At 42.9% G+C, this 9,479-nt stretch overlaps 1 long non-coding RNA gene across 1 annotated transcript; it reads left to right on the top strand.

Annotated features, from left to right (window-relative positions):
* Positions 1 to 2,615: 2,615 nt before the first annotated feature.
* On the top strand, positions 2,616 to 6,956 carry LOC133247214 (uncharacterized). The gene is made up of 3 exons (XR_009736319.1): positions 2,616 to 2,937; positions 3,421 to 3,552; positions 5,887 to 6,956. It is a non-coding gene; the product is annotated as an uncharacterized LOC133247214 (long non-coding RNA).
* The last annotated feature ends 2,523 nt before the right edge of the window (positions 6,957 to 9,479 follow it).

Genomic DNA, 9,479 nt, shown 5'->3' with positions numbered 1-9,479 from the left:
AGAGACTTGGGTTTGATCCCTAGGTTGGGAAAATCCCCTGGAGGTGGAAATGGCAACCCACTCCAATACTCTTGGCTGGAAAATTCCATGGACAGGAAAGACTGGCAGGCCGCCACGCAAGGGGTCGCAAGGAGTTGGATATGACTGATGCTAAAGCTGAAACTCCAGTACTTTGGCCACCTCATGCGAAGAGTTGACTCATTGGAACAGACTCTGATGCTGGGAGGGATTGGGGGCAGGAGGAGAAGGGGACGACAGAGGATGACATGGCTGGATGGCATCACCGACTCGATGGACGTGAGTCTGAGTGAACTCTGGAAGTTGGTGATAGACAGGGAGGCCTGGCGTGCTGCGATTCATGGGGTCGCAAAGAGTTGGACACGACTGAGTGACTGATCTGATCTGATCTGAGCAACTATATGCAGCACAACCCATGCTACCCATTGCGTTGCCTTGTTTCAGAATTCTGAAGGTGATTCTCCTATTTCGCTTGCTTTAACCCTCCACCTCTGCACCTTTTGTTAACTTTGATACATCTAATAACTTCAGGTCTACGGAGTCAAATGGCCCAAATGGCAAGACCACACATATCACAGCCATTTCCTATACCGGCCCTCAGCCAAAGCTAGCATCTTTCATGTCACCTGGGTCATGGGTCAGAGGGCTATTTAGATAGTGAAAGTCTTCAAAGACAAGACATGAACCTGGTTGAGGATGGGTCTATTGAGTTGAGGGCAATTTCCAGCAAGATTGACAGCCATGGGTTCTCAGCAGGTAGCACTCTCAGCATCTGTAAAATTCCTTCCATCCCAAAGGGATTCTGATAACACAGAAGAGAGTTCACTCTGGCTTAAAAAGCAATGAGGGATGGCTGACTTATCAACAGCTCCGGTGGCAGTCAGAGACAGTGGGTAATATCAGAAACGTGCTGAGAAAGTAATTCCCTAATTGCTATTCTGTATTCATCTGTTGTACTTCATGAATCAAAGTGAAATAAACACATTTTAAAGCTAAAAAACAAACAAAAAAACAGGAGAGAGAGAGAGAATTTGCCTCCAGCATCCTCTCAATAAGGTGACTAATTCTTAAGGATGTATTTTAGGTAAAAGGAAAATGCTCGAGATGAAGACAGGAAGAAATGAGAAACAAATATGGTTAACATGTGGGTAAATCTATGTGAACATTGCTATATAAAATAACAATAATAATGTCTTATGGGTTTTATTTAAAAATCCCTGGAAGTATTGTAAATATCTGAACTATATAAAATACTCAAAATAAAATTTGACACCTCCTAGAAAAGCCAAAGTAAAGAGTAACATGGATATAAATTTGGACAAAAAGCCATGCTTCAGATGCACGTATTATTTCTTCTTTAAAAAAATTGTAAGAACACACAAATAAAAATTGCCAAATGGCATGAAAATAAACAGCTTTAAATACACACCACTGCATAGACTTTCATATCCCAACATGTGGTTTCCGTGGTAGTTACTTAATAACAGATGCTTTAAAAATAAATAAATAAATAAGACACCATGGTTAAATTGCATTTTTCTTTTTTCTCTCTTAAGAGATAATTCTCAACCACATGTCTAGTATACACTGATTGAAAACCATTTGGAAATTACTCCATCTGTCAATGAAATGCAAACACCTCTGGAGTGAAACCAAGCAGCTGTTTAAATGCTCAAAGCTTCACTAGACAAAGAAATCCTCTTCCTTAACACTGACTCTGTTTATACTATTCCAAAACAACGATTCATTTAGGGAAAAATCCAGTATTTCCAGGTGTGTAAACACAACCATTATTTATAAGCAGATTTATAAGGAGATCAAGACTAACCACTTCCCATTTGAGGAATTGCTAAGCACTAGAGTAAGTAGAGTTAGACTCGTGTGTGTGTGTGTGTGTGTGTGTGTGTGTGTGTGTGTTTGGTGAATTCAGAAGTATTTGTATTTGTGGGCTACACTTAACATTCACAATAGCTCTGGCAACCTTTATTGCACAAAATCCACAAACAGGCTTGGAATAAATAGAAGTCTTACAAGCAGTAGTATAATTCATAATTTTAAACAGTCTATTTATACCATGCAGAAATTTGCAGATATTTTCCATTTGAACAAAGACATACCTTTGTCATATTTTCTTAATCATTTCCTCATTAACTAAGGAGGAAATTGAGAAGCGAGTAGACTCTGGACTCTAATAGTGTGGGTTTGAATACTAGCTCCATCAATGGCTGTCTGTGCAGCACTGGGCAAGTTATTTCTCCTCCCTAAGCCTCGGTTTTCACAACTGTCAAAATAGCAAAAATAATATACCTCACATTTACACGAGGTGATGGATGTTCACTAAACACTGTGGCGATCATTTAATGATATGTAAGACAAATCATTATGCTGTACATCTTATACTTAACCAGTGAGGTGTGTCAATTACATCTCAATAAAACTAGAAGATAGATAGGTAGGTAGGTAGGTAGATAGATAGATAATCAAACCAGCCACTTCCCAGTAGCTATCAGTTGGGTCCTGGCAGGAAACAGATGACATATTCCAACTGAGTATGGAGAACAGTTTAATAAAAGACAATTTAGAAAGTTGTAGGCAGGTTTAGGGGGGAAAGAGTGATAAAGAAGTACCCTGGAGTTAATAAATATAGGACCACAGTTACCACTTCTAAGCCCAAATGAGCAGGGGGGAGAGCGTGGCTTTAGAAACCTGGCATGGGGAGCTATTCAGAGAAGACTTCCTGACAGAGACTGTCATCTTTGGTGTTGAGACATAGCTAATGCTGCTCCAGGAAGGAGTTGGGGAAATAACCCAACCTCACTATCTTCCTGCCCTTTTAACCCTCCTCCCAGGGCTTCCAGCTGGCCAGACCTTACTTGAGAAGCCTGTGATCAAGACAGCCTGCTCATGAAGTCCATGCAGGTCAGTATTTTAGAGCCCAGAACCTTGAAGAATAGATTTGGAAGAACAAACAGAAAGCAGCCAGTATCAGAATTACTGAGGTTTTCCCAGATAAGGAAACAGTTAAAACTGACTTTGAATATGTTGCAAGCCCAGACCACCTCTGTTCAACTCTAGCAGAACTCTGCACCTACCAGGCATGCATGTGAATTATTTCCTGAGAAAAATCCTGGCTTGCCTGCAAGTCATTTTCCTATGGAGACAGAGTAGACTTTTACCATGCAAAAGTACAATTAGGCTTTGTGAACTTAAAATCCTTAAGTCCCCAGACTAGAAAAACCATTTGATCCAAATCTAAGGATTTCTTGTCTAGGTGAGATGAGCCAGAATGTAAACCCACAATGAGTGAATCAATAAGTACCCCATTTACCACAATTTGGGGTCACATGGTTGACAATTGCTGAGATGAGTTTTATTGTAGATACTGTATTTTGTGTCCTTCAGTTCCATGGAGCCTTGTAATGCCCCGAAGAACCAGCCTTGGGAAGGACCCTGAGTCAGAATCACACAGCTAAGATGGCTCCTGGCTTCCTGACTCTCAGAAGCTGTATCAGATCAGATCAGAAGCTGTATGAGGTGATAGAATTTGTTGTCATTCCACAATGAACAACTCCTACAATAACATACAAAACTTTTCATAATGGCAAAGACACTGGGGCTTCCCTAGTGGCTCAGATGATAAAAAAATCTGCCTGCCATGCGGGAGACTTGGGTTCAATCCCTGGGTTGGGAAGATCCCATGGAGAAGGTTCAGTTCAGTTGCTCAGTCGTGTCCGACTCTCTGTGACCCCATGAATCGCAGCACACCAGGCCTCCCTGTCCATCACCAACTCCTGGAGTTCACTCAGACTCACGTCCATCGAGTTGGTGATGCCATCCAGCCATGTCATCCTCTGTCGTCCCCTTCTCCTCCTGCCCCCAATCCCTCCCAGCATCAGAGTCTGTTCCAATGAGTCAACTCTTCGAATGAGGTGGCCAAAGTACTGGAGTTTCAGCTTTAGCATCGTTCCTTCCAAAGAAATCCCAGGGCTGATCTCCTTTAGAATGGACTGATTGGATCTCCTTGCAGTCCAAGGGACTCTCAAGAGTCTTCTCCAATACCACAGTTCAGGCTACCAATTCCAGTATTCTTGCCTGGAGAATCCTATAGACAGAGGAGCCTGGCGGCTACAGTCCATGGTGTTGCAAAGAATTGGACATGGCTGAGTGAATAACTCTGTCAAAAACATTCATTGTAAACTGACCAAAGGGTGGTCTTAAACAAAGTGAGCATGAAATCTGGGGGAAAGGAAGCATGCTTGGCTGGGAAAAGCAGACTAAGCTGTAACAGACACCTCCAGTAAGGCAGACTGACTGTATCTTCAGGTAACATACAGTAACAAAAAAAGAAGACAGTCATTTTCTGAGCATTTACCCTGTATGCTATTCATTTTTTGCCAAAATTCTGTGGCTCTGTGATACACATTACTATCTTTATTTTCACAGGGGAAGACATTTAGGATCAAAAGTTAGAAACACGTGCTTAAGAATCACAGAGACAAGAGTTTAAAAGAGCATGGATTAGAACCCAAGCCAGTCTGACTCCAAAGTTCACTTTCTCTCCGTACTTCTATGTGCGAGAGGCAAGAAATGGAAAAGTGAACAAAAGAGGTCATATCGGGAGATGAAGCAAGATAACAAAACCATCAGGGGAAAATTCTTGTCTTTTGCAAGGAGGGTGGGGGAAATCGCCTGTGGTGAAAACAAAACCAAACCCAGCAAAAACATATGGCTGATTAAAAGAAGGAAGCTCACTAGAGAACGGAAGATATTTTGGGTGATAATAGAGCTTAGCATGGAAGAAGCCCCATCTGTAGTCATCTCTTCAAGGCCAGATCTAAATATGCAGAATATGGGTGGCTCTGACCTCCTGCAGATTGATTCTCCTGTCCCGCCCCTAAGGGTACATCAGGGAAAAGTAAACTCAGAGTAACATGTAAACACACCAGCACAGTGCAGACAACTCTCCCCGGCTGCAAGCAGATGGGGAGGAGAGCAGGTCTTGGGAAGTCCTCCAGCAGGCAAGCGAAAGAAGGTAGAGAAGAATTTTGCCAAGAATGTGCCACATGGTGTCATCATTTTCTATTTCTGAGTGTGTGTTGACACTGTTCGGCTGACAGAAAACCCACACTGGGTACAATTTAACAGAACATGTTCTAGTTTTACTGGGGGTGGGGGGTGGTGAAAGAGGATGTTATGGGACCTTCAGTCTGAGGGGAAATGGTTAAGCTACCTGATGTTGTGGGTAAAGCGGTTAAACGGGAAAGTCTCAGAGTTAATTCTACTAGAGTACTGGTGGGGTATTACACAGCAAGGGTGATGACTCCATGCTTCGACCCAAAGGTTTAAGATCCCAGTAGAAGTGGAGCATCAGGTACCCACTGAAAAGAGAGGCACGTCAGCTTCTCTACCACTTTAGAGGAACAGAAAGCAGAGGGAGAAAATATACACCAGTCGTCTTAGAGAGACAGAGGGCATGCTCTCGCAAAAGCCAGCCACTGAACTGTGGTTTGTAAACTCAGGCACTAAGCGATTGTGCTTTATTTGTTTGGGCTTAGTGACACTGTCTTTGCCTGGGTTCCCACGAGAAAGCAGTCTGAGACTTATCTTTCATGAAGGTAGTTTACTAGAGAACGTCATCTCAGGGAGTCACGAGTAAAGGCTGGGAAGAATGAAATGGGGGAGAAGGGACTGCCAAAATAAGGATGCATCTTGAGGCAGGTCAAAGCTGTGGGTGGCGGAGGCTGTCACTTGCTGTCACTGTCTGAAGATCATGTAGATGCACCTCTGAATTGTCAGGAGGATGGGGCAGAAGAGCAGGCATTTACCCACTGTGTCCGATCCCGCACTGACTCAAGGTTTACCCTATAGGATGCTGATCTTCCAGCTCTACGCATGCATGGGTGCCAGCTGGAGCTCCACAGGCATCAGAGGTCAAGTGTCAGACAAGTCCAAGCCCAGAAGGCAAGATGTAGCTGAAGCAACGTGCTAACAGGTTTTATCTTCCCAAAGGTGACTGTAGCCACTGTGATGGAGTAAAAGCTTTGAGGTATAGCTCAAGAAATACTTAATACAAATACCTTAAAAATTTACAGAACTTCCCTGGTGGCACAGTGGATAAGAATCTGCCTGCCAATGCAGGGGACACAGGTTTGGTCTCTGCTCCGGGAAGATTCCACACGCTGTGGAGTAACTAAGCCCGCAAACTGGAACTACTGAACTCCAGTGTGCCTAGAGCCTGTGCTCTGCAAGAAGACACCGCGACGAGAAACCTGCGCGCTGCAGCTGAGTCGCCCCCGCTCGCTACAGCTAGAGAAAGCCTGCGTGCCGCAACGAAGACCCAGTGCAACACTCCCCGCCCCCCCCCCCCCCAAAAGAAGAAAACAAATTGCTTAAGATAAAAATTTGAAAACAATGCGGAGGCTCTAATTCAATAAAACATCGTCTTGCTTACGCAGGGCATGGATGCAGTGCGCATAAAATACTGAGTAGCGTATGAAACAAGACATTTTTTAATGGAACTATTTCTTTGATTATCACCATAGTTTTACTAATTTCTCTGCTAGAGCAAAAGCAAAAATTACTCTGAATTACTCAAATTATTTGTCATCTGTTATTTGTGCATGCATGCGTGCTCCAGTCGTGTCCGACTCTTCGCGACCCCATGGACCATTGGTCACCAGGCCCCTCTGTCCATGGGATTTTCAAGGCAAGAATCCTGGAATGGCTCGCCATGTGCTCCTCCAGGGGATCTTCCTGACTCAGGGCTGGAAGTTGAGTCTCTTTCACCTCCTTCATTGGCAGCAGGGTTCTTTACCACTAGCACCACCTGGGAAGCCCTTGTTTTATGTAAGTGCATTTAAATAAATTGTTGACTTATTTTCATGCAGCTCTCATCCAGTTCAGTGAGTTCAGTAGTTTCATCAGTTTTGAGGGAGAGTTCTTTTAAGTACAATGTCTCCCTCCAAAACCACAATGTATACATACACACACATAGATTTTTTTTAAGTAGATAATTGGAAGGCTGAGCTCAAGCAGATCACCAGAGTCATGATTTCAGTGCCTTGAGAGAGCCAACTCAGATAAGTATCATTCTTTCACAGACTGCATTTTCTTGTCTGTGTGGGCTTCAAGTTATGACAACCACCATGACATAGTCCTGCAAAAGAACTGCTGACCTGCGATTACATTAAATCCTAGCAGGCAACCTCCTCAGTTCAGAGCAAATGCTATTCAGGAGGAAGCTTAGGAGAAATCCTGATTTTTTTTTTTTCATATAGAAATTCTTAAAAAGCAAATCTTTCACTGTGAATCCTTTATTTGCCCTTTGCTTTATATATATATTACTCAAGTTTTCCATAAGAACACAAAGGAAATATTATCTCCATTCTTATAGAGAATAGGCTGTGGAGGCTAAACAAGCCAAGTTGCTGAAGTTCACATGATCAGAAGGAGGCAGAGCCAAGCTTTAAGTCCAGGCATGTCTGGCTCTGAAGCTGGGGCCCTGCCACATGCACTGTGCCGGTCTTCCTGGAAACTGAACATACCCAACCCACCGCACCTCACCTTCTTATGTAATGACCTGGAGGGTACGGAGAGCCATCTGTTTCAAGAGCAACAGATTTGAGTCCATAAGGCAAATAAGTTGGCAGAAAACAGAAGGATTGTGACACTTGGCATTCCTGATGTATTCTGCATTTATAAAATAGAAATATGTAGTCCAACATGTTGATTTCACAAGCCTATCATTATCATTCATTCTGAAATAAACATAGTCAGGGACATCATGTACAAAATAAGGAATCCTTGTTTTGGGAGATGATGTCAGACAGTAGAAGTCTTTTTTTTTTTAATCTACCTCCTAAAGCACTAGTTTACAAGTGACTTTATGAAATATGCTTCAGTACTGAGGCCAATGAAGAACAAAAAAAAAACCAAGCGACAGAGAAAACTTGGGATTAAATTTAAGAACACATGATCACAGGACTATTTTAAAGGTAATATTGATGGCAAAGTAGTGCTTTCAAAACAAGGCTGGTCAGTCAAACTAACCTGAAGAGCTTTTATATAATATATACATATATATATATATATAATGTGCTCAGTTACTTAGTCATATCTAGTTCTTGGCAACCCCATGAACTGTATGTAGCCTGCCAGGCTCCTCTGTCCATGGAATTGTCCAGGGAAGCATACTGGCTGCTTGTACTGCTAAGTCGCTTCAGTCATGTCCGACCTCATAGACGGCAGCCAACCAGGCTCCACCGTCTCTGGGATTCTCCAGGCAAGAACACTGGAGTGGGTTGCCATTTCCTTCTCCAGTGCATGAAAGTGAAAAGTGAAAGTGAAGTCATGTCCGACTCTTTGCGACCCCAGGGACTGCAGCCTACTCGGCTCCTCTGTCCATGGGATTTTTCCAGGCAAAAGTACTGGAGTGGGGTGCCATTGCCTTCTCCAAAGCATACTGGAGTGGGTTGCCGTTTTCTCCTTCAGAGAATCCTCTCGATCCAGGGATCAAACCTGAGTCTCCTGTGTCTCATGCATTGCAAGGGGGATTCTTTACCACTGTGCTACCGGGAAGCCCCATATACATATAAACCTGAACCCAATTTCAGGCAGAGCTTCCAGGAATAAAGCCCAAGCATCTATTAAAAACTTCCCATGGTTATTCTGATGATCAGTTTCAGTTTAGAGCTGCTGCTTAAGAATTTATAAGCTAATACAGGGGGAGCTTATTTGTGTATTTTAATTTGTATGTGTAATCTTGAAAAAATGAGCTCATAATTTTTTATTTAGTATGACTTCTAAATGCTCATACGTCTATATATTCAGTACACTTTCTTGTCAATAGCCTTTTAGAAATCCCTTCACTAATAACGACTTCCCTGGTGGCTCAGAGGGTAAAGCATCTGCCTACAATGAGGGAGACCTGGGTTTGACCCCTGGGTTGGGAAGATCCTCTGGAGAAGGAAATGGCAACCCACTCTAGTACTCTTGCTTGGAAAATCCCATGGATGGAGGAGACTGGTAGGCTACAGTCCATGGGGTCCCAAAGAGTTGGACACGACTGAGTGACTTCACTTTCTTTCTTTCAATAATAACAAGTCAATTAGTAGAGAAAAAAATAAGAGGTGTCAATCAGTTTATCTCAATATGGTTATATTTAAATGGGAAACAAAAATAACCCTAAAGAAATAATCTTGTCTTGCTTGTGTGTTAGTCACTCAGTCATGTCTGACTTTGCGACCCCATAACTGTAGCCCACCATCTGCTCTGTCCATGGAATTCTCCAGGCAAGAATACTGGAGTGGGTAGCCATTCCCTTCTCCAAGGGATCTTCCTGACCCAGGGATCAAACTCAAGTTTCCTGCATTGCAGACCAATTCTTTATCATTTGAGCCACCATGGAAGCCCAAAGAAATAGTAAGTATGGCCTGAGAATGAGCCAGACTATTTTAATGAAA

The sequence above is a fragment of the Bos javanicus genome, chromosome 5, assembly GCF_032452875.1.
Source record: "Bos javanicus breed banteng chromosome 5, ARS-OSU_banteng_1.0, whole genome shotgun sequence".
Classification (NCBI taxonomy): Eukaryota; Metazoa; Chordata; class Mammalia; order Artiodactyla; family Bovidae; genus Bos; species Bos javanicus.
This window is presented reverse-complemented; position numbering and strand designations above follow the sequence as displayed.